Source organism: Loxodonta africana, chromosome 8, assembly GCF_030014295.1.
Source record: "Loxodonta africana isolate mLoxAfr1 chromosome 8, mLoxAfr1.hap2, whole genome shotgun sequence".
Lineage (NCBI taxonomy): Eukaryota > Metazoa > Chordata > Mammalia > Proboscidea > Elephantidae > Loxodonta > Loxodonta africana.
The window spans coordinates 115,372,560-115,398,345 of NC_087349.1; the positions used below are offsets into that span (position 1 = coordinate 115,372,560).

The following is a 25,786-nucleotide window of genomic DNA, read 5'->3' on the forward strand; positions in this document are numbered from 1 at the left end:
AGAGGTGGGACAGATGGGGAAAGGTGGGTTATTGCTATGGAGTATTAAGTTTCGGCTTGCATTGATGGAAAAATTGCAACGATTAAAAGTAGGGTCACACAGCCAATTATTGAAGTGCTGTCAATAAGTTATACACTTGTAAAAAGCTGAATTAGAAAAGTTGTATAATAGATATATTTACAACAACCAAAAAAAAAAAAAAAAAAGGAAAAAAACAAGTAGCTGCTGAGTCTGCTTAAGTAAAACCAAACACCTCATGGGATTTTGTTCCTTGGTTTGCAGGTTTAGAGTCATCGTTTCATGGGATAGCCAAGATAACTGACTTACTAACATGTTTAGTGCTCCTGTTCTACCTTCCAGTTCATTGCACAGTACCTGGGGTTTTAAAACCTTGCAAGCAGCCATACAAGGCACAATTGGTCTCTGTTCACCTGGAGCAACAAAGGAAGAAAGAGAGTCAGGAACAGGAGGCAGAAATGGAATGTGTGGCTAATTGCCTCCAGGAACAACAGTCTCCTTTGCCATGAGACCAGAACTGGATGGTGCCCAGCTACCACTAGAGAATATTTTGATAAAAGATTCTGTAGACGAATTCTGATCAAAAGGGGAAAAATGTAGAACATAATTTCAAATTCTTATGGAATCCAGGTTTTCTGGAGCAATGGAGGCTGGATGAACTCCTAAAACTTTTGCCCTGATATAACCTTTAAACCTTAAACCAAAAATATCCCTTGAAGTTTTTTAAAACCAAACAATAGCTTAGCTTAATTGGTAAAGAATGTCTGCCTTAAGCATTTTGTCCTTTTAAGATCTATCTACATGGGATAAAATTGACAACCGTAACTCAAAAGATTAGATACGAATGATAGGGGCAGTGAATTTATGTCTATGGGGAAGGAACAACTCAGAAAAAGGAGGGTGAGAATGGTTGTATGACTCAGAGAATGTAATCAGTATCATTGAATTGTACATGTAGAAACTATTGAATTGGTGTATGTTTTGCTGTGTATATTCTCAACAATGACAACAAAATAAATCATATTAATAAATAAAATAATTTGGAAGAAAATTAAAAACTGATTAATAAATACATGAGCAATTTGTTCTTTAATATAAACAACAAAATATGCAAACCTGCTAAATTTAATTTTAAAAGCATTTAATATTTACTAAAATATTAGGAAACATTTAAGTATTATTCAATAATTGATATTAATTAAATATGTGAAATAATATTAGACCGTTAGACCATTAATAATAATAAATTAAGCATTCTTTAATAATATTAGGAGACCAAGCTAGGAGATGTGAAAATCCCTATAACACGTCCAGAGCAATGTTCTTCAGTAAGAAAATTTTATCTCTATCATCTTAGATTTTTAAATCTCAATGAAATGGATTTTTTAAGAGAAAATTAAAAGTAGTGGTTAAGTACTTACGGCTGCTAACCAAGAGGTCGGCAGTTCAAATTTGCCAGGTGCTTCTTGGAAACTCTATGGGGCAGTTCTACTCTGTCCTATAGGGTCGCTATGAGTCGGAATTGACTCTACGGCAGTGGGTTTGGTTTTGGTTTTGGTTATCAAGATGTAAAAAACTCAAATACATTAAAAAAGTTTTTTGTCCATCTACTAAAAAGGTACAGAAACAAAAAACAATAGCAATGAGCCTCCCTAGCATCAAGATTGTGATCTTTAAATACTACTTTCCATTAAAAGAAACCTGAACTTTTTGGAAAAGTAGCTGATTCCAGGCTTGAAATAAGAAACATACAATATGAGCCAAGAGAATCTCCACTTGACAACCAGAGCTATGTCAAAAGGACATAGAAAAGAAAACTTGTCTGGACAAGATATCATAAGGTAATTTCTCCCTGCTTTTCCCCACTTGATACACCCAAAATACCTAGAAATAATATGAGAGGCCTACCAAAGATAACTCCGAAAGATGAAGGAGAGCAAACTGGTTAGGGACCCAGGACTGCAGGACCAACATAGCAGCAGGGTGCCATACAACCCCCCCTCAAAAGAAGAGGGTCACCCAGGCTCAGCATTTCTCAATCAACAAACGACAGCGACAGAAGGCAACAGAAGGTAACCCAGGTAGGCTCAACACCCCCCACCCCACCCCAATAGAACACCAGGTATAATGGTTAAGATTGTGTGTCAACTTGGCTGGGCCATGATTCTCAGTGTTTTGGCAGTTGTATAATGTGATGACTTCTCTGCTGAAATTTGTTATGTGATCACCCCCAAGATGGAATCTGCTGAATGGTACCAGCTGGGGCGGGGCGTGTGGTAGTTCACTGCCCCCGCAGTCTTCATCTCTCCACCCTCCGCTGCCTACTTCCTTGCTGCTCACCTTGCAAAAGTTTTTTGGCTTGTTCTGGACCCTGCAGCTGCCTCTTGTTTGCCTGACCGCCAGTTCTTGGGACTTGAGCTAGCAGCTTGCCTGCAGATCTTGGGTTTGCCAGCTCCTGCAGCTACATGAATCAAGAGAAGTCTTGTGGTCTTGCCAGCCAATCTTGGGATTCATCAACCTTCACAGCTTGTGAGCAAGAGCCCTGCTCTCTGACCTGTCAATCTTGGATTCGTCAGCCCCTGCGGCTACGTGAGTCAGGAGAAACCTCTATACTGATTCATGGACTTGGGACGTTCCAGCCTCTACAATCATGTGAGCTGTTTCCTTGATGTAAATCTCTCTCTCTCTCATATTCTCTGTGTGTGTGTGTATATATATATATATATATACACTTTACTGGTTTTGCTTCTCTAGAGAACTCAGCCTAAGACACCAGGCAAGCCTGGCAACACCAGCAAGGGGGATTAATTGGGAAATTTGCTGATAAGATGCAGCCAGGGTTTCCCTCCCTCACCTAGAGATCCTGCCAGCCCAGACAGGACCAGCAAGGGAGATTCCACCACAAGCTAAACACCCAGCCCAGTAAGTCTCTTTATCTCAGTGGGCTTGCCACTCTTCTCCCCCACCCAGATATACTCAACAGCACTAGCAAAGGGGGTCCTACCACAACAAGGGACCCAGACTGGGAAGTTTCTATGTCCCTGTGGGCCTGACTGGCTCCTCCCTTACCCAGAGACACCAGATGGTCAGGAGCACTGGCAAGGGGTATTCCATCATAACAAGTGACCTGGCCAAAGAAACACTCCTGGTTCTGCCTTGTCATGGATAACCCTGCTACAACAATGCAAGGCTGGGAAGCCTTTCCCTTCTCCACTGTGCCTGATGCTCATCTCCCTGACACAGAGGCAGCAGGCAGGAGGCTGCAGAAAATCCATCCATCCCCTCAGGCAACACCAAAGGGACCGGCGGGAGCCCATGCTGAACCAGATAACCAAGCTGACCAAAATAACACTACAAAGGCTCTAAATATTAAACTGTCAGTGGAACCACAGCTCACAAAAGTAGACCAAAAACATGTGCTAAACCTAGCCAGGGTGACTGCCTGCTAAAATAAAGGATTTAAATTGGACGTAGAGTCTCTTAACATAATAAACAGAATTCCCAGGATATAACTGGAAATCACCCAGCATGCAAAGAACCATAAAAGTTCTTATCACAACTTGAAAAAGAGGTAATCGACTGATGCCAATACAGAGATAAATCAGATGCTGGAATTATCTGGTAAGGATTTTAAAGTAGATATCATAAAAATGCTTTAACAAGCAATTACAAATTCTCTTGAAACGAATAAAGAAAAAGATAAACTCAATAAAGAAACAGAAGTTAAAAAAAAAGAAACAAATGAAACTCTAGAACTGAAAAACATAACAGAAAATTGAAAAAGCTCTCTGAATGGGATCAATAGAGGAATGGAGATGACAGGGGATAGAATCAATGAACTTGAGGACAGATGAACAGAATTAACCCAATGTGAATAACAGAAAGTAAATTGAAAGGAAAAAAAGTGAACAGAGTCTCAGGGATCTGTAGAACAACATTAAAAGAATCAACATTTGTATCATTGAGTACCAGCGGAGAGGAGAAAAAAAGTAGAGCTGAGAGAGTATTTAAAGTATTTAAAGAAATTTTGTTGTTAGGTGCTGTCCCCCCCAAAATATCTGTCAACTTGGCTAGGTCATGATTCCCAGTATTGTATGATTGTCTACCATTTTGTCATCTGATGTGATTTCCCTCTGTGTTATAAATCCTATCACTGTGATTTAATGAGATGGATTAGTGGCAGTTATATTGATGAGATCCACCAGACGGTGTCTTAAGCCAATCTCTTTTGAGATATAAAAGAAAGAAGTGAGCAGACAGACATGGGGACCTCATACCACCAAAAACGCAGTGCCAGGAGCAGAGCATGTCCTTTAGACCTGAGACCTGAGATTCCTGTGCAGAGAAGCTCCTAGGCCAAGGGAAGATTGATGACATGGACCTTCCTCCAGGCCTGACAGAGAAAGCCTTCCCCTGGAGCTGACGCCCTGAATTTGGACTTGTGAGAGAATAAATTTCTCTTTGTTAAAGCCATCCACTCATGGTATTTCTGTTATAGCAGCGACAGACAACCAAGACATGTGCCATAGTGTCGGTTCTGACTCAAGTGACATTATATATAACTGAATGAAATATCTCTCAGCCAGGAAGGAACAAAACTCAAAAAGGGAATATCCACCTCTCCCCATAGGAAATGACAAGGTCAAAGACTTCCTGAGTTTTTATTATAATATATATTTGTTGTTGTTTTGCTCCATGTACCAAATTTCAAGTGTGCTAAGCGATTTTTTAAAAAGGGCTCTACTTTTTCTACTCTTTCCCTCAGGCAGCCAGTTCTAAGCCCAGAGGAAATAGCTGGTGTTGCATGAAAGGACATGGATTTGAGTTCTGGCATAGCTGCTAACTTGCTGGGAGACCTTGAGCAAGTGCACTTGGCTCTCTGAGCTTTAGGAGTCTTACGTGTAAGGCAGGTATGACAAAACCGTCCTCTTACAGTTGTTGAGAGTGATTGTTTATTTATTTTGTGCATCCTGTGTTGTGGCTGTTAACGTTAACCTGTAGACTTGAATCTGAAAGAAAGAATAATGGGAATACACAGACATCCGAAGTTTATAAAAGAATAAGATCCATGCCCACTTCAGGTGCTAGGTTTCAGGTTTCAGAGAACAAGTATATTCATGATCCTACTGATACTGCTTTCTGAGGGAAATGCTGTTTTACAGGGGATTATATCAAACAAGTCTATTCATAAAATGTAATTACTTCTTGTCTGGGCAAGTTACTGAGTTTTGTAAAATGTACTATGTCGGACATTTTCACCTAGCTGAGACCCTTGTCCAAGCTGAACTGCTGAAGCCCTACTCTCCAATTACTGATCAGATGCCTACCTTTAGAAAGCTGATTGCTATGAATTCCATTCCTCCTACAGGGCTGGCTCCCTGGCAGGACCTCTTCCTGCTTGAAGATCTTGTACAGACTCTATTAAACACTGGTTTGTACAAATTAACCAGTCCAAAGCCTCTACCCTGCCAGGAAGCATCAGCTACGTACATAGACTTGGATCTTGGGCAGCAACCACTTCGCAGATATTTTTGTCATCTTTGATAAGTACCATAGTGCCAAGCATTTTCATTTCTATTCAAGTTATTTAATCATCAGGCTTTACGTACTAATCTTCATTCCATTTAATGATAAAAATAACAATAGCTTTGTGTTCAGTATGACTTAATTTTCATCCTTCTCAAAGTGGCCCGTTGAAGGCAATCAGAATTCTGAGGGTGGGTGAAAATAGCAAGCCATTGCTACACAAAGCTGTAAGAAATATGGCAAACTGTGTTTAATTAGGTACACAAGTATTCTGGCCTCATAAGATGGAAAGGAACTACAGAGTACAGAATCCTTACTATTTAGTAACCTAGCACTATAAATATGTCCCATTGAAAGAACCCTGATTGTAGAGCCAAACAAACTCTGATTAGAACCATAGGCTTCCTTTTATCAGCTCATGAATTTGGGAACATAAATCTCCCCAGTCCTTGCAATTTTTTCATCTCTAAAATGAGCCTAATAATCTCTATTCAACTGGGTTCTCATGAGAAGTAAATGAGAGGACATATGAGAAAGTACCCATGATGGTGCCTCGAACTCACTAAGTGGTAATTCAATCTGCATTTGAGACAATGAAATTGCTAATTTAAGCGCAAGTTCCAAAACTATGATCACTTGAAAAACTCCCCATCTGGCCTCCTCTCTTGATCCCAGATCCAATCAAATCCACTAACCTGAGAGGTGAAATTGAAGGCCGGTATCTCTCCATCAGAATCTGATATTCCAGTTCCAAAGCTTGAGGCCAGTCCCTTTTGTAGGGAAGCAGTGTTTCCCTATCCACTCTACCACTGAGTCTCTGTGTATTCTTCACACCATGATAAGTTCCTTTTGGGGGCAGACACCGACTTTTATTCACATGTGGCTCCCCACTTCAGGAATAGGGTGAAATGTAACAGACAAAGTAAATAAATAAATAAAACATCAGGTTCAGCAGACATGGGTCCAAATGCCATCTCTGCCACCTGCTGAGGGACCCAGGCAAGGTCACTCACCACTAAGACTCAGTTTCTGCACCTGCAAATTAGAATGACAATTCTCAATTCCTATGGTGGATGAGAGGCACAGATGAGGCTCCTAGCTTAAATGATCTCTTAGCAGTGTCAGGATCAGAGTAATTCTTTCCCCAATATCTCTCCTTTGGTCTCTACATATGTTTGATAAATTAAAACCTACATTTAAGTATTGAGAGCTTTAAATCTCAGTAGCCTCATTTCTCTAAAATGAAGAAACTAACACAGACTGTCTGTGACAGTTATCACATCTTAAGCCCAAATTCACCTTTTATAGCCTGCTCTGCAGTAGTGGAGCTGGACTCTACAATTTCTGTTGCCAGTTGGCACAATGGTAAGCTTTGCCAGTAGGGAGCACTGGAGTGAGACTGGAGAAGGAAGGTTTTATCTTTCTGATTCCAGGGTCCAGGGTACTGCTTCCTACACAGCAAGATCCTGGCTTCCACAGCACCCAGCTTCTCTAATGCTTGTCCTGCGCAGTGCACATAGCACCTTTTCAGGAAAATTTCTCCCAGCTTCTCAGAGAGCAGTATCCCAGGAAGTGCTGCTGACATGGCACCTCTCCGTGGGTGGCTTCCTCAGACATGCCTTTGTGCAACTTTACAAAGAGTTGTGAAGTGCAGAACTTCTCCTGGCACCCTGGCACAGAACTCAGACACCTCGGCTAAGGACCTGGGCATATAGAAACTTCTGGATCCCTTCCACACCATGAAGGAGATAAGGGGAGCTCAGACTCACTAATTCAGATGCTCTCCCTTCCCTAACCACTCTGATGGGGCTACCACATTGACTCAGGGCTGGCATGCACAGTGACTGCCTCCCAGAGACACACACACAGAAGAGGAGGCCAAGTTCCCTCGGCCCAGCCCTACTTCTTGTCAGCGAAAAATTTCTTTACACCAGGGTTTTGCAACCTTGAAATTTGGGAGCACATAATTCCTGGTTGTGGGGACTGTCCTGTGCTACAAAGTTGAGCAACATCGCTAACTTCTACCCACTAAATGCCAGGAGTGCCCACCCAGTTGTTATAACCAAAAATGTCTCCAGGTATTGCTACATGTCCCCTGATGGCCGAAATCACCCCCCTAACCCTAAGGATTGAGTATCATTGATCTCTACCACCTCTTCCTCCTCACTTCCCTGAGGCAACAATGGCAGAATGCCTTTCTAGAGATAGCCTTTATAGGGGAGAGGATTCAAAAGGACATTAGTTTACTACTTTCTAAATATTATCCTTAATATTTTTTTTTTCCAAATCTCCAAACAGCACTACAAGACAGCTATGATTAGCCCAGTTTTATAAACTAGGAATCAGAACATGACAGTTTAAACAACTTGCCCAAAGGGAGAGACCAGGGTTAAAATGAGATAGGTCTGGTTTCAATAGGCTTGCACCTTCCATGTAGAACTAAAACTAAACTACTTTATGCAGTAGGTTAATAGAACATGGGCAAGGTAATTGTCTGATGATTCTTCCTATAATACCATTTCTGGGGTGCTATTTATTCTTGGGAATACACTTTAATTCTTTTGCCTGTTTTTACTTTATAATCTCTCTGAAAGCTCCTATTATTCTCATTTTTGCATCATCCTGGGCCCAAAACCAAAATCAATTTTTGCCTATAAAATAAAAAGAGCATACTCATTTATTGGAATCTCTTGAATAATAGTATGGTAATATCACCAACTACTTCACAAATATTGATTCTGACACCCTTCGAGTCTGAATTAAGTTACTTCCTAGAAATTTTAGTCATCACTTCTTTCGGGTAATGGAAGCACTCCATCAAGTGCCATCTTTGCAGCTGATAGACGTGAGCACAGCTCCATGGAATGTGAATGTGAGAATTCTTTGCTTCAGTGACTGTCAACTCAGGGGTGTAAGGTCATATCCTCCTGGGGAAGGTGTACAGCAGAGCCTAGTTGGGGGAAGAACTTGATAAGGGCTCCCAAGTGCTTCTAATATATTTCTCAGGAAGAGCAGTCCCTCAAATGATGGAAAATTATGAATCTATGTTAAACACAGTCCTATTTTAACATACTCAGTGGGGTCTCCATGAGTTGAAATCAGTTCATGAGTAACAACTGGGTTTTTTTGGTTTTGTTTTTGTTTTATGCCAAACCTTTCATTTAACTGATAGAGGAAAAAGAGTCCCTTAAAGGAAAAGTATTATGCCCAAGGTCACACAAATAGTTAGAAAAGAAGACCAAAATCCAGCTCTTCCAACATATACTTATGGTACCTACCACAACATCATGTTTCCTGCTACCACCCTCCGTGTTATGGGTTGGACTATATAAAATTGCCAATTTTTAACCCACAAAAATGACCATTTCATATGGTGGTCCCAACTTACAGGAAGTAATGAAGGGAATAAGGCTAAGTAGTAAATAGTTTATAACACTGGTCATTCTACCATTGCAGAAGATACTGTTTTAGATCACACACTGGGGAAGTTTCAAGTGTCCCGAGCTGTATGGGACATTCATTCATGCACCTAATGACTAGAACCAATTTTTGTAAAACTAAATACCCATGGCTGACTGCTGGAATAACTCATATCCACTAAAATATCATAAAGTAAGCTTTGTAAGTACAAAATCAGGACACCTACATGAAAAGTCATTAGCCATATCAAATAAGTAAAAAAAAGATACCAACACATATTACTAGCCAAAATACCTAAAAAAAGGTCTAAGTAAGAACCAGTAAAATCTTTGGTGACTCTTCCAAATTCTCATCATTCCTGGAAGGCCCAGCTGGCTCCTTCCTTCCCCTCTGTCCAGGCTGACCTCCTGCCCACATTTTCCTGACAGAGGCCCACATACCATCTCCTTCCTAATACTTTTTCCAAGTCCTTCTTTCCAGAAAGACTAGCTCCCAACTCTCTGTGGCCCTGCCACAGCTGAGCTTATCTCTTGTCATATTATATTTAATTCTTTTTTACAGATGTCTATCTTCTCTTCCCCCACTGGTGGATGAGCTCTCCCAAAGCAGACTGTCATGCTTCTTTTTATATCATAGAATACAGCACAACATGTAACAACGAAAAACAATGCATTGTCTATTTAAGAACCTGAATTTAAAAATAAAAATAAAATATACAGCTGTTTTCCATAAAATTTCAAAAATACTTGTTGCCTCTAAAAGCTTAATACTTTAAGAGAATCTGAGTAACATTGGATTTGGGGACAAAGCTTGGTGATCCAGGGCCTGATCAAGTGCTTCTGCCAAGCACAACCCTGCAAGCATAGCAATAAAAAAAATGGGACCAAAAATTCCACCCAAACAGAACAGCTAAGTCCTCGCATATACCTAGATCAATATTACTTCACTAGGAGAGTCCAAACTTTTGGCAAATACTCCTCCAAAATAACACTTTCAAAATATTTAAAAAAAAAAAGAGGTGGGGCCAAGATGGCAGAGTAGTAAGAAACTTCCGGTGAACCCTCTTACAGCAAAGAAGGACAACAACAAAAAAGACGATTACATTTGTGACACGCTAGGAGTGCTGAAGATCAAAGGCAAAGCTAGAAAATGAACTGAGTGGCAGGGGAGGGAGAGACAGTTCAGAATCAGAGAGGAGTTGCCGGACCTGGATCACTGGGATACCTGAGGCACCACTCCCAAGAGCAGCTGCAGCAGGATGGTGGTAGCATTCGGCCGCAGTTTCTTCAGGGAGAAACAGCAAGTCTCACAGCCTACTCACACCTCTGGAACCAGAGAATAACTGTGCTCTCAGCAAAAACTAAGTACTTCCATATATTTTACTGTGCCCCCAGCCCAGAAGCCGGCGTCAGTGACTGTCGATTTCCCTGGGCCTGAGATAGGGCCTGTTGCATATCCTGAGCCATTCTCCCAGCCTTGAAGAAGGAATAAATTCACAAATGGGGAAAAGATAACCTGCCAGCTCCACTAAACTGGGAAGCTCAGGACAGAAGCAGCTCCTCTCCAGGCATAAATGGTCTGTGGACTTTGAATACCTTTCCCCTCTGCATGGACATGTATGGGCCTATTTCACGAGAATAGGCCCTTGATGGCAGACTGCAACTGTTTCAGCTGTGCAGTGGAGAGGTGGGTGTTTGATATTTGACATCGCTTTGCCTATTAAACAGGATCCTTACCCACCCACATCAGGGGCCTAAGGACTGGTGGCTCCACTCAGGTCACCCAGCCACCCATGACAGGGGTCCAAGCATAATTGGTACCTGCCAGCTATTACAACCAAAATCATTGCATGCCCAACGTCTGTCTGAAGAACCCACCCACCTGTGCACACAGGGAACAGGGACACACTTTCCTCATAGACACTGTGGGGGTGGTTGTCAGCCCCCTACCTTGTTCAGAGTGTGACCCCCGCTGCAACCAGATACCAGAACCTACATCAATCACCCTTGCCCCTCTAAGACTGTAGGACAGAGCCTGTACCACACAGTTGATGACTAAATACCTAGACACCTAAGCTGAATCCATACAAAACAAGTGAATGGACTACTAGGCTCGTATACCTGGTAACAGCTCTAGCCATCTGGTGACAGGACATAAGAACTTGAAAGGCAAAAAATAATCAAGCTAGCTCAAAAGAAACCTATTTGGACCTATCAAAACAAAACAAAGCAAGAAGCTAGGATACAGCAAGCAAACATAAAATAAACTAATCCAATAACTTATAGATGGCACTGAGACAACAGTAAATATAAAATCACATAAGGAAGCAGACCATGATCACTTCAACAAGATCTCTAAAGAAAGAATCAAGGGATCTGTGGCATGAAAATGCCTTCAATGAATTACTGGATGCAGAATAAAAAAGATTAATATACAGAACCCTTCAAAACATCAGGAAGGAGATCAGGCAATACAAAGAACAAGCCAAGGAACACACAGATAAAGCAATTGAAGAAATTAAAAATGTTATTCAAGAACACAATGACAAATTTAATAAGCTCCAAGAATCCATAGAGAGACAGCAATCAGAAATCCAGAAGATTAATAATAAAATCACAGAAGTAGACAACTCAATAGAAAGTCAGAGGAGCAGAATTGAGCAAGTGGAAGGCAAAACTGGTGAGACTGAGGATAAAGCACTTGGCACCAACATATTTGAAGAAAAATCAGATAAAAGAATTTTTAAAAAATGAAGAAACTTTACAAATCATGTGGGCCTCTATCAAGAGAAATAACCTACGAGTCATTGGAGTACCAGAACAGGGAGGGATAACAGAAAATACAAAGAATTGTTGAAGGTTTGTTGGCATAAAACTTCCCTGAAACCGCGAAAGATGAGAAGATATCTACCCAAGATGCTCATCGAACTCCACATAAGGTAGATCTTAAAAGAAAGTCACCAAGACATATTATAATCAATCTTGCCAAAACCAAAGATAAAGAGAGAATTTTAAGAGCAGCTAAGGATAAATGAAAAGTCACCTACGAAGGAGAGACAATAAGAAGAAGCTTGGACGACTCAGCAGACACCATGCAGGGAAGAAGGCAGTGTGATGACTTATCTAAAGCACTGAAGGAAAAAAATCCCCAGCCCAGAAACATATATCCAGCAATTCTGTCTCTCGAATACGAAGGCAAAATCAGGGCATTTCCAGATAACGAAAGTTTAGGAAATTTGTAAAAACCAAAACAAAACTATAAGAAATACCAAACAGAGTTTTCTGATTAAAAAGTCAATACTATCAGATATCAATGCAAGATTAAAACACTGACAAGAGCAATCAGATGTCAACCCAGATAGGTAAACTACAAAAATAAATCAAGATAAAAAAAGCTCAAAACAGGGAAACAGTGATGTCATTATGTAAAAGACCAAAAACCAAACCCAGTGCCATCGAGTCGATTCTGACTCATAGTGATCCTATAGGACACAGTAGAACTGCCCCATAGAGTTTCCAAGGAGCACCTGGCACATTTGAACTGCCGTCCCTTTGGTGAGCAGCCATAGCACTTAACCACTACGCCGCCAGGGTTTCCTTTTGTAAAAGAAGAAAACATTAAAACAAAAAAGAGGCACTAAAAAATGGAGTGATAGATCTTTCATATGGAGAGGAAGACAAGGGGATACAAAGAAATAAAAATTAGGTTTAAACTTAGGAAAATAGGGTTAAATATTAAGGTAACCACAAAAGAGACTAATAATCCTACTCATCAAAACAAAATACAAGAAAAAATGAGAGACTCAGCAGAAACAAAATAAGCTACAATTAAAAAGAGGAAAAGACAATATATAAACTACTCAGCACAAAAAATGAAGTGGGAAAAAGAAACTGTCAACAACACACAAAAAAAGACATCATAATGACAGCAATAAACTCATACCTATCCATAATTACGCTGAATGTAAATGAACTAAATGCACAAATAGAGAGACAGAGAGGGGCAGAATGGACTTAAAAACAGGATCCGTTTATATGCTGCCTACAAGAGACATGCCTTAGACTTAGAGACACAAACAAACTAAAACTCAAAGGATGGAAAAAATATATAGCAAACAACAAGCAAAAAAGAGCAGGAGTGGCAATATCAATTTCTGACAAAATAGATATTAAAGCTAAATCCTCCACAAAGGGTAAGGAAGGGCACTATATAATGATTAAAGAGACAATATACCAGGAGGATATAACCATATTAAATATTTATGCACCCAATGGCAGTGCTGCAAGATACATAAAACAAACTTTATCAGCATTGAAGAGTGAGATAGACAGCTCCACAATTATAGCAGGAGACTTCAACACACCACTTTCGGTGAAGGACAGAACATCCAGAAAGAAGCTCAGTAAAGACACGGAAGATCTAAATGTCACAATCAACCAACTTGACTTCATAGATGTATACAGAACACTCCACCCAACAGCAACCAAGTATACTTCCTTTTCTAGCGCACATGGAACATTCTCTAGAATAGATCACATATTAGGTCATAAAGCAAGCCTTAGCAGAATCCAAAACACTGAAATATTACAAAGCATCTTCTCTGACCATTAGGCCATAAAAGTAGAAGTCAATAACAGAAAAAGCAGGGAAAAGAAATCAAACACTTGGAAACTGAACAATACCCTGCTCAAAAACGACCAGGTTAGAGAAGACATCAAGGATAGAATAAAGAAATTCAGAGAATCCAATGGGAATGAAAACACTTCCTACCAGAACCTTTGGGACACAGAGAAAGCGATGCTCAGAGGTCAATTTATATCAATAAATGCACACATCCAAAAAGAAGAAAGCGCCCAGATCAAAGAAGTATCACTACAACTTGAACAAATAGAAAGAGAGCAACAAAAGAAACCCTCAGGCACCAGAAGAAAACAAATAATAAAAATTAGAGCAGAAATGAATGAAATAGAGAACAGAAAAACAATTGAAAGAATTAACAAGGGCAAAAGCTGGTTCTTTAAAAAATTAACAAAATTGAGAAACCATTGGCCAAACTGGCAAAAGAAAAACAGGAGAGGAAGCAAAGAACCTGAATGAAAAATGAGACCAGTGATATTACAACAGACCCAACTGAAGTTAAAAGAATCATATCAGATTACTATGAAAAACTGTACTCTAAAAAGTTGAAAATCCAGAAGCAATGGATGAATTCCTAGAAACACACTACCTACCTAAACTAACACAAACAGAGGTAGAACAACTAAATAGACCCATAACAAAAGAAGAGATTGAAAAGGTAACCAAAAAACTCCCAACAAAAAAAAAAAAAAGCCCTGGCCCAGGTGGCTTCACTGCAGAGTTCTACCAAACTTTCAGAGAAGAGTTAATACCACTAGTACTAAGGGTATTTCAGAGAACAGAAAGTACGGAATACTCTCAAACTCATTCTATGAAGCCACCATATCCCTGATACCAAAACTAGGTAAAGACACCACAAAAAAACAAAATTAACGACCTATATCCCTCATGAACTTAGATGCAAAAAACTTCAACTAAATTCTAGCCAATATAATTCAACAACACATCAAAAAAATAATTCACCATGATCAAGTGGGATTCATACCAGGTGTGCAGGGATGGTTCAACATTAGAAAAATAATTCATGTAATCCATCATATAAAATAAAACAAAAGACAAGAACCACATGATCTTATCAACTGATGCAGAAAAGGCATTTGAAAAGTCCAACATCCATTCATGATAAAAACTGTCAACAAAATAGGAATAGAAGGAAAATTCCTCAACATAATAAAGAGCATTTATACAAAGCCAACAGCCAACATCATCCTAAATGGAGATAGTATAAAAGTGTTCCCCTTGAGATCGGGAACCAGACAAGGATGCCCTTTATCACCACTCTCATTCAATATTGTGCTGAAGGTCCTAGCCAGAGCAATTAGGCTAGTTAAAGAAATAAAGTGCATTCAAATGGGTAAGGAAGAAATAAAAGTATCTCTATTTGCAGATGACATGATCTTATACACAGAAAACCCTAAGGAATCCTCAAGAAAGCTACTGAAACTAATAGGAGAGTTCAGCAGAGTATCGGGATACAAGATAAACATACAAAAATCAGTTGGATTCTTCTACACCAACAAAAAGAACATCGAAGAGGAAATCACCAAATCAATACCATTTACAGTAGCCCCCAAGAAGATACAATAAATCTTACCGGAGACCTAAAAGACCTATACAAAGAAAACTACAAGACAGTACTGGAAGACACCAAAAGGAGCCTACGTAAGTGGAAAAACATACCTAGCTCATGGATAGGAAGAGTTAACATTGTAAAAGGAAACCCTGGTGGTGTCATGGTTAAAAGCTACAGCTGCTAACTAAAAGGTCAGCAGTTCGAATTCACAAGGCGCTCCTTGGAAACCCAATGGGGCTGTTTTACTCTGTCCTTTAGGGTCACTATGAGTCAGAATCGACTCGAAAGCAATAGGTATTTAGCACTGTAAAGATGTCTATTCTACCAAAAGCCATATGTGGATATAACGCAATTCCGATCCAAATTCCAACAACATTTTTTAATGAGGTGCAGAAACAAATCAACAACTTCACATTGAAAGGAAAGAGGCCCCAGATAAGTAATGCATTACTGAAAAAGAAGAACAAAGTGGGAGGCCTCACTGTATCTGATTTTAGAACCTATTATACCACCACAGTAGTCAAAACAGTCTGGTACTGGTACAACAACAGATACATAGACCATAGGGACAGAATGGAGAACCCAGACAGAAATCCATCTACAAATGAGCAGCTGATATTTGACAAAGGCCCAAAGTCAGTTAAGTGGAGAAAAGACAGCCTGTTTAACGAATGGTGCTGGCATAACTGGATATCCATGTGCAAAAAAATGAAACAAGACCCATACTTCACACCATGCAGCAAAAATGAACTCTAAGTGGATCAAAGACCTAAAAATAAAATCTAAAACAATAAAGATCATGGAAAAAAAATAGGAACAACGCTAGGAACCCTAATACATGACATAAACAGTATATAAACCATTACTAACCATCCAGAAGAGAAACTAGAAACTGTGAGCTCCTAAAAATCAAACACCTAGCTCATCCAAAGACTTCACCAAAAGAGTAAAAAGATTACCTACAGACTGGGAAAAAATTTTTAGCTATGACATTTCTGATCAGCGTCTGATCTCTAAAATCTACGTGATACTGTGAAAACTCAACTACAAAAAGATGAATAAACCAATTAAAAAATGGACAGAGGATACGAACAGGCACTCACTAAAGATACATGAGGAAATGCTCACAATCCTTAGCCATTGGAGAAATGCGAATCAAAACTACAAGAGACGGAGCCAAGATGGCGGAATAGACAGACGCTTCCGTCAAGCCCTCTTTACAACAAAGACCCAAAAAAGCAAGTGAAACAAGTATATTTGTGACAAACTGGGAGCCCTGAGCAACAAAGGCAAGCTTAGGCAACGAACTGAGGAGCAGAGGAAGGAAGAGATTGTTCAGAAGTGGAGAGGAGTTACCAGACCTGAATCTCGGGGAACCCTCGGGCACCATTCCCGGAGCAGCGGCGGCGGTGGCAGGCTGGTCCTAGCGCTGCGCCGCAGTTTCCTCAGGGAGAAGCAGCCAGCCACACACCCCACTCACACCTCCGGAACCTGAGGAGAACGGCGCTCTTGGCAAAAGCTAAGTACTTGCGTATATTTTAATGTGCCCCCCCCCCCAACCCACAAGCCGGCTTCAGTGGCTGAATCCCTGCGCCTGAGATACATCCTGGTGAGCACCTAGAGCCATCCTCCCGGCCTTGGGGAAGTAAAAAATTTGCAACTGGGGGAAAGAGATAATTTGCCAGCTCCATTAACCGGGGGAGCTCAGGACAGAAGTGGTCCCTGTCCAGGCATAAACGGTCCGTGGACTTTGAACACCTTTCCCTTCTGCATGGACCTGTGTGGGCCTATTTCAGGAGAATAGGCCCTTGTTGGTAGACTACAACAGTTTCAGCTATGTGGTGGAGAGCTGGGGGTTTGACGTTTGACACTGCTTTGCCTATTAAATGGGGTCCTCACCTACCCACATCAGGGACCTAAGGACTGAGAGCTCCACTCAGGTTACCTCGCAACCCACGATAGAGGTCCAAAGATAACTGGTACCTCCCAGTCCTTACAGCCAAAAACTATGGGTGCCCATGGTCCCTTTGAAGAACCCACCCACCAGCACACTCTAGGGAACAGAGATGCATTTTCCTCAGAGACACCTGGGGGTCAGTTCTCAGCACCCTGCCATGTTCACAGCATGACCCCCTGCTGCAATCAGATACGAGTATATACGCCAATCACCCCTGCCCCTCTAAGACTGTAGGACAGAGCCTATACTACACACTTGATATCAGCTACCTGGAAACCTGAGCTGAATTCATACAATAAAACTGAATGGACTCCTAGACTGATATACCTGATAACAGCTCTAGCCTGCTGGGGACAGGACACCAGAGCTCCAAAGGCAAAAATAATCACGCTAGCTCACTCAAGCAACCCATAGGGGTATACCAAAACAAAACAAAGCAAACAGCTACGACACAGTAAACAAGCATAAACTAATACAATAACTTATAGATGGCTCAGAGACAATATCAAATTACATAAAGAAACAGACCATGAGCACCTAAACAGGCTCTCAAAACAAAGAATCCAGGTACCTTCTAGATGAAAGTGCATTCCTGGAATTACCAGATGCAGAATACAAACGTTTAACATACAGAACCCTTCAAGACATCAGGAAGGAAATGAGGCAATATGCAGAACGAGCCAAGGAACACACAGATAAAGCAACTGAAGAAATTAGAAACATTATTCAGGAACATAATGAAAAGTTTAATAAGCTGGAAAAATCCATAGACAGACACTAGTGAGACATTCAGAAGATTAACAATAAAATTACAGAATTAGACAACTCGATAGAAAGTCAGAGGAGCAGAATTGAGCAAGTAGAAGCTAGAATTTCTGAACTCGAAGATAAATCACTTGACACTAATATGTTTGAAGAAAAATCAGATAAAAGAATTTAAAAAAATGAAGAAATCTTAAGAATCATGTGGGACTCTATCAAGAAAATAACATATGAGTGATTCGAGTACCAGAACAGGGAGGGATAACAGAAAATACAGAGAAAATTGTTGAAGAGTTATTGGCAAAAAACTTCCCTGATATTGTGAAAGATGAGAAGATATCTATCCAAGATGCTCATCGAACTCCACATAGGTAGATCTTAAAAGAAAATCACCAAGACATGTTATAATCAAACTTGACAAAACCAAAGATAAAGAGACAATGATAAGAGCAACAAGGGATCAAAGAAAAGTCACCTACAAAGGAGAGCCAATAAGAATATGTTCAGACTACTCAGCAGAAACCATGCAGGCACGAAGGCAATGGGAAGACATATTTAAAAAAATTGAAGGAAAAAAATTGCTTGCCAAGAGTCATATATCCAGCAAAACTGTCTCTTAAATATGAAGGTGAAATTAAGACATTTCCAGATAGACACAAGTTTAGGGAATTCTTTAAAAACCAAACCAAAACTATAAGAAATACTAAAGGGAGTACTTTGGTTAGAAAATCAATGATACAGGTATCAACCCAAGACTAGAACACTGGGCAGAGCAACCAGAAGTCAACCCAGACACGGAAATCCAAAAAAACAAAGCAAGATTATATATATATATATATACATAAAAGCCCAAAACAGGGTAACAGCGATATTATTATATAAAAGAAGACGACATTAAAATAATAAAGAGGGACTAAGAAATGTAATCATCCATCTTCCATATAGATAGGAAGATACAGCGATACAAAGAAATAAAAGTTAGTTTTAAATTTAGAAAAATAGGGGTAAATAAAGAGGTAACCACAAAGGAGACAAACTATCCTACTCATTAAAATAAAATACAAGAGAAAAATACAGACGCAGCAGAAACAAAATCAACAACAACAAATACGAGGAAAGGATAATACATAAAGAAAATCTACTCAGCACATAAAATCAAGTGGGAAAAAGAAACTGTCAACACACAAAAAAAGACATCAAAATGATAGCGCTAAATTCATATCTATCCATAATTACCATGAATGTAAATGGACTAAAGGCACCAATACAGAGACAGAGAGTGGCACAATGGATTAAAAAACAAGATCCATCTATATGCTGCCTACAAGAGACACGCCTTAGAGAAACAAACTAAAACTCAAAGGATGGAAAAAAATATATCAAGCAAACAACAAAAAAGAGCAGGATTGGCAATATTAATTTCTGACAAAATAGACTTTAAAGTTAAATCCATCAGAAAGGATAAGGAAGGACACTATATAATGATTAAATGGACAATACGCCAAGAAGATATAACTATATTAAATATTTATGCACCCAATGACAGGGCTGCAAGATACATAAAACAAACTTTATCAGCACTGAAAAGTGAGATAGACAGCTCCACAATAATAGTAGGAGATTTCAACACACCACTTTTGGTGAAGGACAGGACATCCAGAAAGGAGCTCAATAAAGACATGGAAGATCTAAATGCCACAATCAACCAACCTGACCTCGTAGACATATACAGAACACTCCACCCAACAGCAACCAAGTATACTTCCTTTTCTAGTGCACATGGAACATTCTCTAGAACAGACCATATATTCGGTCATAAAGCAAGCCTTAGCAGAATCCAAAACACTGAAATATTACAAAGCATCTTCTCTGACCATAAGGCCATAAAAGTGGAAATCAATAACAGGAAAAGCAGAGAAAAGAAATCAAACACTTGGAAACTGAACAACACCTTGCTCAAAAAAGACTGGATTATAGAAGACATTAAAGATGGCATAAAGAAATTCAGAGAACCCAGTGAGAATTAAAACACTTCCTATCAGGACCTTTGGGACACAGCAAAAGCGGTGCTAGGAGGCCAATTTATATCAATAAATGCACACATCCAAAAAGAAGAAAGGACCAAAAACAAAGAATGATCACTACAACTTGAACAAATAGAGAGCAACAAAAGAAACCCACAGGCACCAGAAGAAAACAAATAATAAAAATTAGAACTGAACTAAATGAAATAGAAGACAGAAAATCAATTGAAGGAATTAACAAGACCAAAAGCTGGTTTTTTGAAAAAATCAACAAAATTGATAAACCATTGGCCAAGCTGACAAAAAAAAAGAAAAAGGAGAGGAAGCAAATAACCCAAATGAGAAGGGCGGTATTACAACATACCCAACTGAAATTAAAAGAATCATATCAGATTACTATGAAAACCTATACTCAAACAAATTTGCAAACCTAGAAGAAATGGATGAATTCCTAGAAACACACTACCTACCTAAACACAAACAGAGGTAGAACAACTAAATAGACCCATAACAAAAGAAGAGATTGAAAAGGCAATAAAAAAAACTCCCAACAAAAAAAAGCCCTGGTCCGGATGGGTTCACTGCAGAGTTCTTTCAGAGAAGAGTTAACACCACTACTACTAAAGGTATTTCAGAGCATAGAAAATGACGGAATAGTCCAAAACTCATTCTATGAAGCCACCATATCCCTGATACCAAAACCAGGTAAAGACACCACAAGAAAAGAAAATTATAGACCTATATCGCTCCTGAACGTAAATGCAAAAATCCTCAAAAAAAATTCTAGGCAATAGAATTCAACAACGTACCAAAAAAATAATTCACCATGACCAAGTGGGATTCACACCAGGTATGCAGGGATGGTTCAACATTAGAAAAACAATTAATGCAATCCACCACATAAATAAAACAAAAGACAAGAATCACATGATTTTATCAATTGATGCAGAAAAGGCATTTGACAAAGTTCAACACTCATTCATGATAAAAACTCTCAGCAAAATAGGAATAGAAGGAAAATTCCTCAACATAATAAAGGGCATTTACACAAAGCCAACAGCCAATATCACCCTAAATGGAGAGAGTCTGAAAACTTTCCCATTGAGATCAGGAGCCAGATGAGGATGCCCTTTATCACCACTCTAATTCAACATTGTGCTGGAAGCACAATAGCCAGGGCAATTAGGCTAGATAAAGATATAAAGGGCATCCAGTTTGGCAAGGAAGAAGTAAAAGTATCTCTATTTGCAGATGACATGATCTTATACACAGAAAACCCTAAAGAATCCTCCAGAAAACTACTGAAACTAATAGAAGAGTTCAGCAGAGTATCGGGATACAAGATAAACATACAAAAATCAGTTGGATTCCTCTACACCAACAAAAAGAACATCGAAGAGGAAATCACCAAATCAATGCCATTTACAGTAGCCCCCAAGAAGATAAAATACTTAGGAATAAATCTTACCAGAGATGTAAAAGACTTATACAAGGAAAACTATGGTACACTTCTGCAAGAAACCAAAAGAGACTTACATAAGTGGAAGAACATACCTTGCTCGTGGATAGGAAGGCTTAACATTACAAAAATGTCTATTCTGCCAAAAGTGATCTATACATTTAATGCAATTCCGATCCAAATCCCAAGGACATTCTTTAATGAGATGGAGAAACAAATCTCCAACTTCATACGGAAAGGAAAGAGGCCCCGGATAAATAAGGCATTACTGAAAAAGAACAAAGTGGGTGGCCTTTATCTGATTTTAGAACCTATTATACTGTCACAGTAGTCAAAACAGGCTGGTACTGGTACAACAACAGATACATAGACCAATGGAATAGAATTGAGAATCCAGACATAAATCCATCCACATATGAGCAGTTGATATTTGACAAAGGCCTCAAAACAGTTAAAATGGGGAAAAGACAGTCTTTTTAACAAATGGTGCTGGCATAACTGGATATCCATCTGCAAAAAAATGAAACAAGACCCATACCTTACTCCATGCACAAAAACTAACTCAAAATGAATCAAAGACCTAAATATAAAATCTAAAACGATAAAGATCATGGAAGAAAAAATACGGACAATGTTAGGAGCCCTAATACGTGGCATATACAGTATACAAAACATTACAAACAATATAGAAGAAAAACTAGATAACTGGGAGCTCCTAAAAATCAAACACCTATGCGCATCCAAAGACTTCACCGAAAGAGTAAAAAGGCTACATACAGACTGGGAAAAAGTTTTTAACTATGACATTTCTGATCAGCACCTGATCTCTAAAATCTACATGATACTGCAAAAACTTAACTGCAAAAAGACAACCCAATTAAAAAATGGGCAAAAGATATGAATAGACACTTCACTAAAGAAGACATTCAGGTAGCTAACAGATATACGAGGAAATGTTCACAATCATTAGCCATTAGAGAAATGCAGATCAAAACTACAATGAGATTTCATCTCACTCCAACAAGGCGGGCTTTAATTCAAAAAACACAAAATAATAAATGTTGGAGAGGCTGTGGAGAGATTGGAACACTTATACAATGCTGGTGGGAATGAAAAATGGTACAACCACTTTGGAATTCGATTTGGCGCTTTTTAAAAAGCTAGAAATAGAACTACCATATGATCCAGCAATCCTATTCCTTGGAATACATCCTAGAGAGATAAGAGCCTTTACACGAACAGATATACGCACACCCATGTTTATTGCAGCATTGCTTACAATAGCAAAAAGATGGAAGCAACCAAGGTGTCCATCAACAGATGAATGGATAAATAAATTATGGTATATTCACACAACGGAATACTATGCATCGATAAAGAACAGTGAGGAATCTGTAAAACATTTCATAACATGGAGGAACCTGGAAGGCATTATGCTGAGTGAAATTAGTCAGTTGCAAAAGGACAAATATTTTATGAGACCACTACTATAAGGACTCAAAAAATAGTTGTAACACAGAAGAAAATATTCTTTGACAAGTACGAGAGTGGGGAAGGCGGGAGGGAGAGAGGTTTGCAGTGATTAGATAGTAGACAAGAACTATTTTAGGTGAAGGGGAAGACAACACACAATACAGGAAAGGTCAGCACAACTGGACTAAACCAAAAGCAAAGAAGTTTCCTTAATAAACTGAACGCTTCAAAGGCCAGCATAGCAGGGACAGGGGTTTGGGGACCATGGTTTCAGGGGACATCTAAGTCAATTGGCATAATAAAATCTATTAAGAAAACATTCTGCATCCCACTTTGGAGAGTGGCATCTGGGTTATTAAACGCTAGCAAGCAGCCATCTAAGATGCGTCAATTGGTCTCAACCCACCAGGATCAAAGGAGAATGAAGAACACCAAAGACACAAGGTAATTACAAGCCCAAGAGACAGAAGGAGCCACATGAACCAGAGACTACATCAGCCTGAGACCAGAAGAACTAGACGATATCCCGCCACAACCGATGACTGCTCTGACAGGGAACACAACAGAGAACCCCTGAGGCAGCAGGAGACCAGTAGGATGCAGACCCTATATTCGTGTAAAAAGACCAGACTTAATGGTCTGACTGAGACTAGAAGGACCCCAGAGGTTATTGCCCCCAGACCTTCTGTTAGCCCAAGACAGGAACCATTCCCAAAGCCAGCTCTTCAGACAGGGATTAGACTGGACTATGGGATAGAAAATGATACTGCTGAAGAGCGAGCATCTTGGTTCAAGTAGACACATGAGTCTATGTGGGCAGCTCCATCTGGAGGGGAGATGAGAGGGCAAAGAGGGTCAGAAACTGTCTGAATGGACACAAAAAGAGAGAGTGGAGGGAAGGAGTATGCTGTCTCATCAGAGGGAGAGCAACTAGGAGTATATAGCAAGGTGTATGTAAGTTTTTGTATGAGAGATTGGCTTGGTTTGTAAACTTTCACCTAAAGCACAATAAATGAATAAATAAAAAAAGTTATTAAATACCATTGAAAATACACGGGTAAAGGCAGCACCCAAATTCTGTTACAAGGGGGGAAAGCAAGCCCAGGGAAGGCATAGCATGTAAGAGCTAGTTTGATCCAAAATTCTTTAGTCAGAAAGTTAAAGGTAAAATTATCACTGTGTCACCATGGTTCTTAAAATTACCACATGACTCAGCAATTCCACTGTTAAGTATATAGGTGTATACTGAAAAGAACTGAAAGCAGGAATACAAACAGAAGCCTGTACAGCAATGTTCACTGCAGCAGTATTCACAACAGTCAAAAGATGGAAACGACCCAAATGTCTATCAGCTTATGAATGGATAAAAAATGTACAAGGGAATATTACTTGGCCATACAGAGAAATGAAGTCCTAATACATGCTACCACATGGATGGACCTGGAAAATACTATGCTGAACAAAATAAGTCAGTCACAAATGGACAAATATTCTATAATCCCACTAATATGAAATATCTTGAATAGGCAAATGTACAGAAACAGAAAGTAGATTACTGATTACCAGGTGTGGGAGGGAGGGGAAAAAAGGAGTCATTGATTAGCGGGTATTGAGTTTCTTTTGGGTGTGATAGAAAGTTCTGGAAGTAGATAGTAGTGATGGTTGCACAATATGGTGAATGTCATTAGTGTCACTAAATTGTAAATTTAAAAGTGGTAAAATGGAATTTTTTTGTTTTATCTGTTTTATCACAATAACTTGTTTAATGCTTTAACCAATGGCATGCCCACATGCCACTTTAACTTTTAATCTCTTCAGTTGCAAATGCTATTTAAAGCTTAGAAGTTGATCATTAATAGAACTTCCTCTCTCCTTTTCTGAGTTTGACAGTAAAAGTCACATCTTCCCTTTTAAGGTGGGTAAAGTGTCACCTTTACAGGTAACCTACAAGCAAGAGAAGAGTATAAGCTACTGTCAGACAAGAAAACAAAGACCTCCCCCAAATATACAACACAATTATTTGAAAAGAAAATGCAAATATTAATAATACATACTGTAGTAACTAATACTAGAAGTTGAAAAACAAGATAGAACAAGGGAAGAACAAGCAGAGCCATAACCTCTGTCTTGGCCTCTTCATCTCAGCTTATTCTCAGTTGAGTCAAGTAGATAAATCCTCTCAGACTATTCAGGAAATAGCACTTTCCAAAACACCATTAATTCAGTGTTTGGGTGTGCCATGCCTGATTTTTTTTTTTTTTACTATGTGCACCAAGCAAAAAATGGTTAGCATCGGTTTTCTAAAAGTTTTTCTGGAACTTCTTCTCTTTGGATAGCCTAAGACAGTCTTCTTTTCTGTGTAATTGTCCTCAACTTTAAATATGTTTAAAAAAAAAAAAAAAGCATTGCTGTCATGGATAGATAGAATTGCGTCCCCAAAAAATATCTGTCAGCTTGTCGAGGTCATGATTCCTTTGTGTGATTATATGATGTCTACCATTTTATCATCTGATGTGATTTCCCTGTATGTTGTAAATCCTATCACTATGATGTAATAAAATGGATTAGCGGTAGTTAAACTGATGAGGTTTACAAGATTAGTGTCTTAAGCCAATCTCTTTTGAGATATAAAAGCGAGAAGTGAGCAGAGAGACATGAGGACCTCATACCACCAAGAAAGCAGTGCTGGGAGCAAAGCGTGTCCTTTGGACCTGAGGTTCCTGCACTGAGATCCTCCTAGAACAAGGGAAGACTGATGACAAGGACCTTCCTCCAGAGCCGACAGAGACAGAAAGCCTTTCCCTGGAGCTGACGCCCTAAATTTGGACTTGAAGCCTACTAGTCAGTGACAGAATAAATTTTTCTTTGTTAAAGCCATCCCCTTGAGGTATTTCTGTTATTGCAGCACTAGATGACTAAGACAATTCCCATCAAAT

General features: G+C 39.4%; 1 protein-coding gene across 1 annotated transcript in view; it reads right to left on the reverse strand.

Moving 5' to 3' along the window:
* The window catches only part of ABCA13 (ATP binding cassette subfamily A member 13), a 572,876-nt gene that overhangs the window by 371,703 nt on the left and 175,387 nt on the right, over nt 1-25,786 (reverse strand).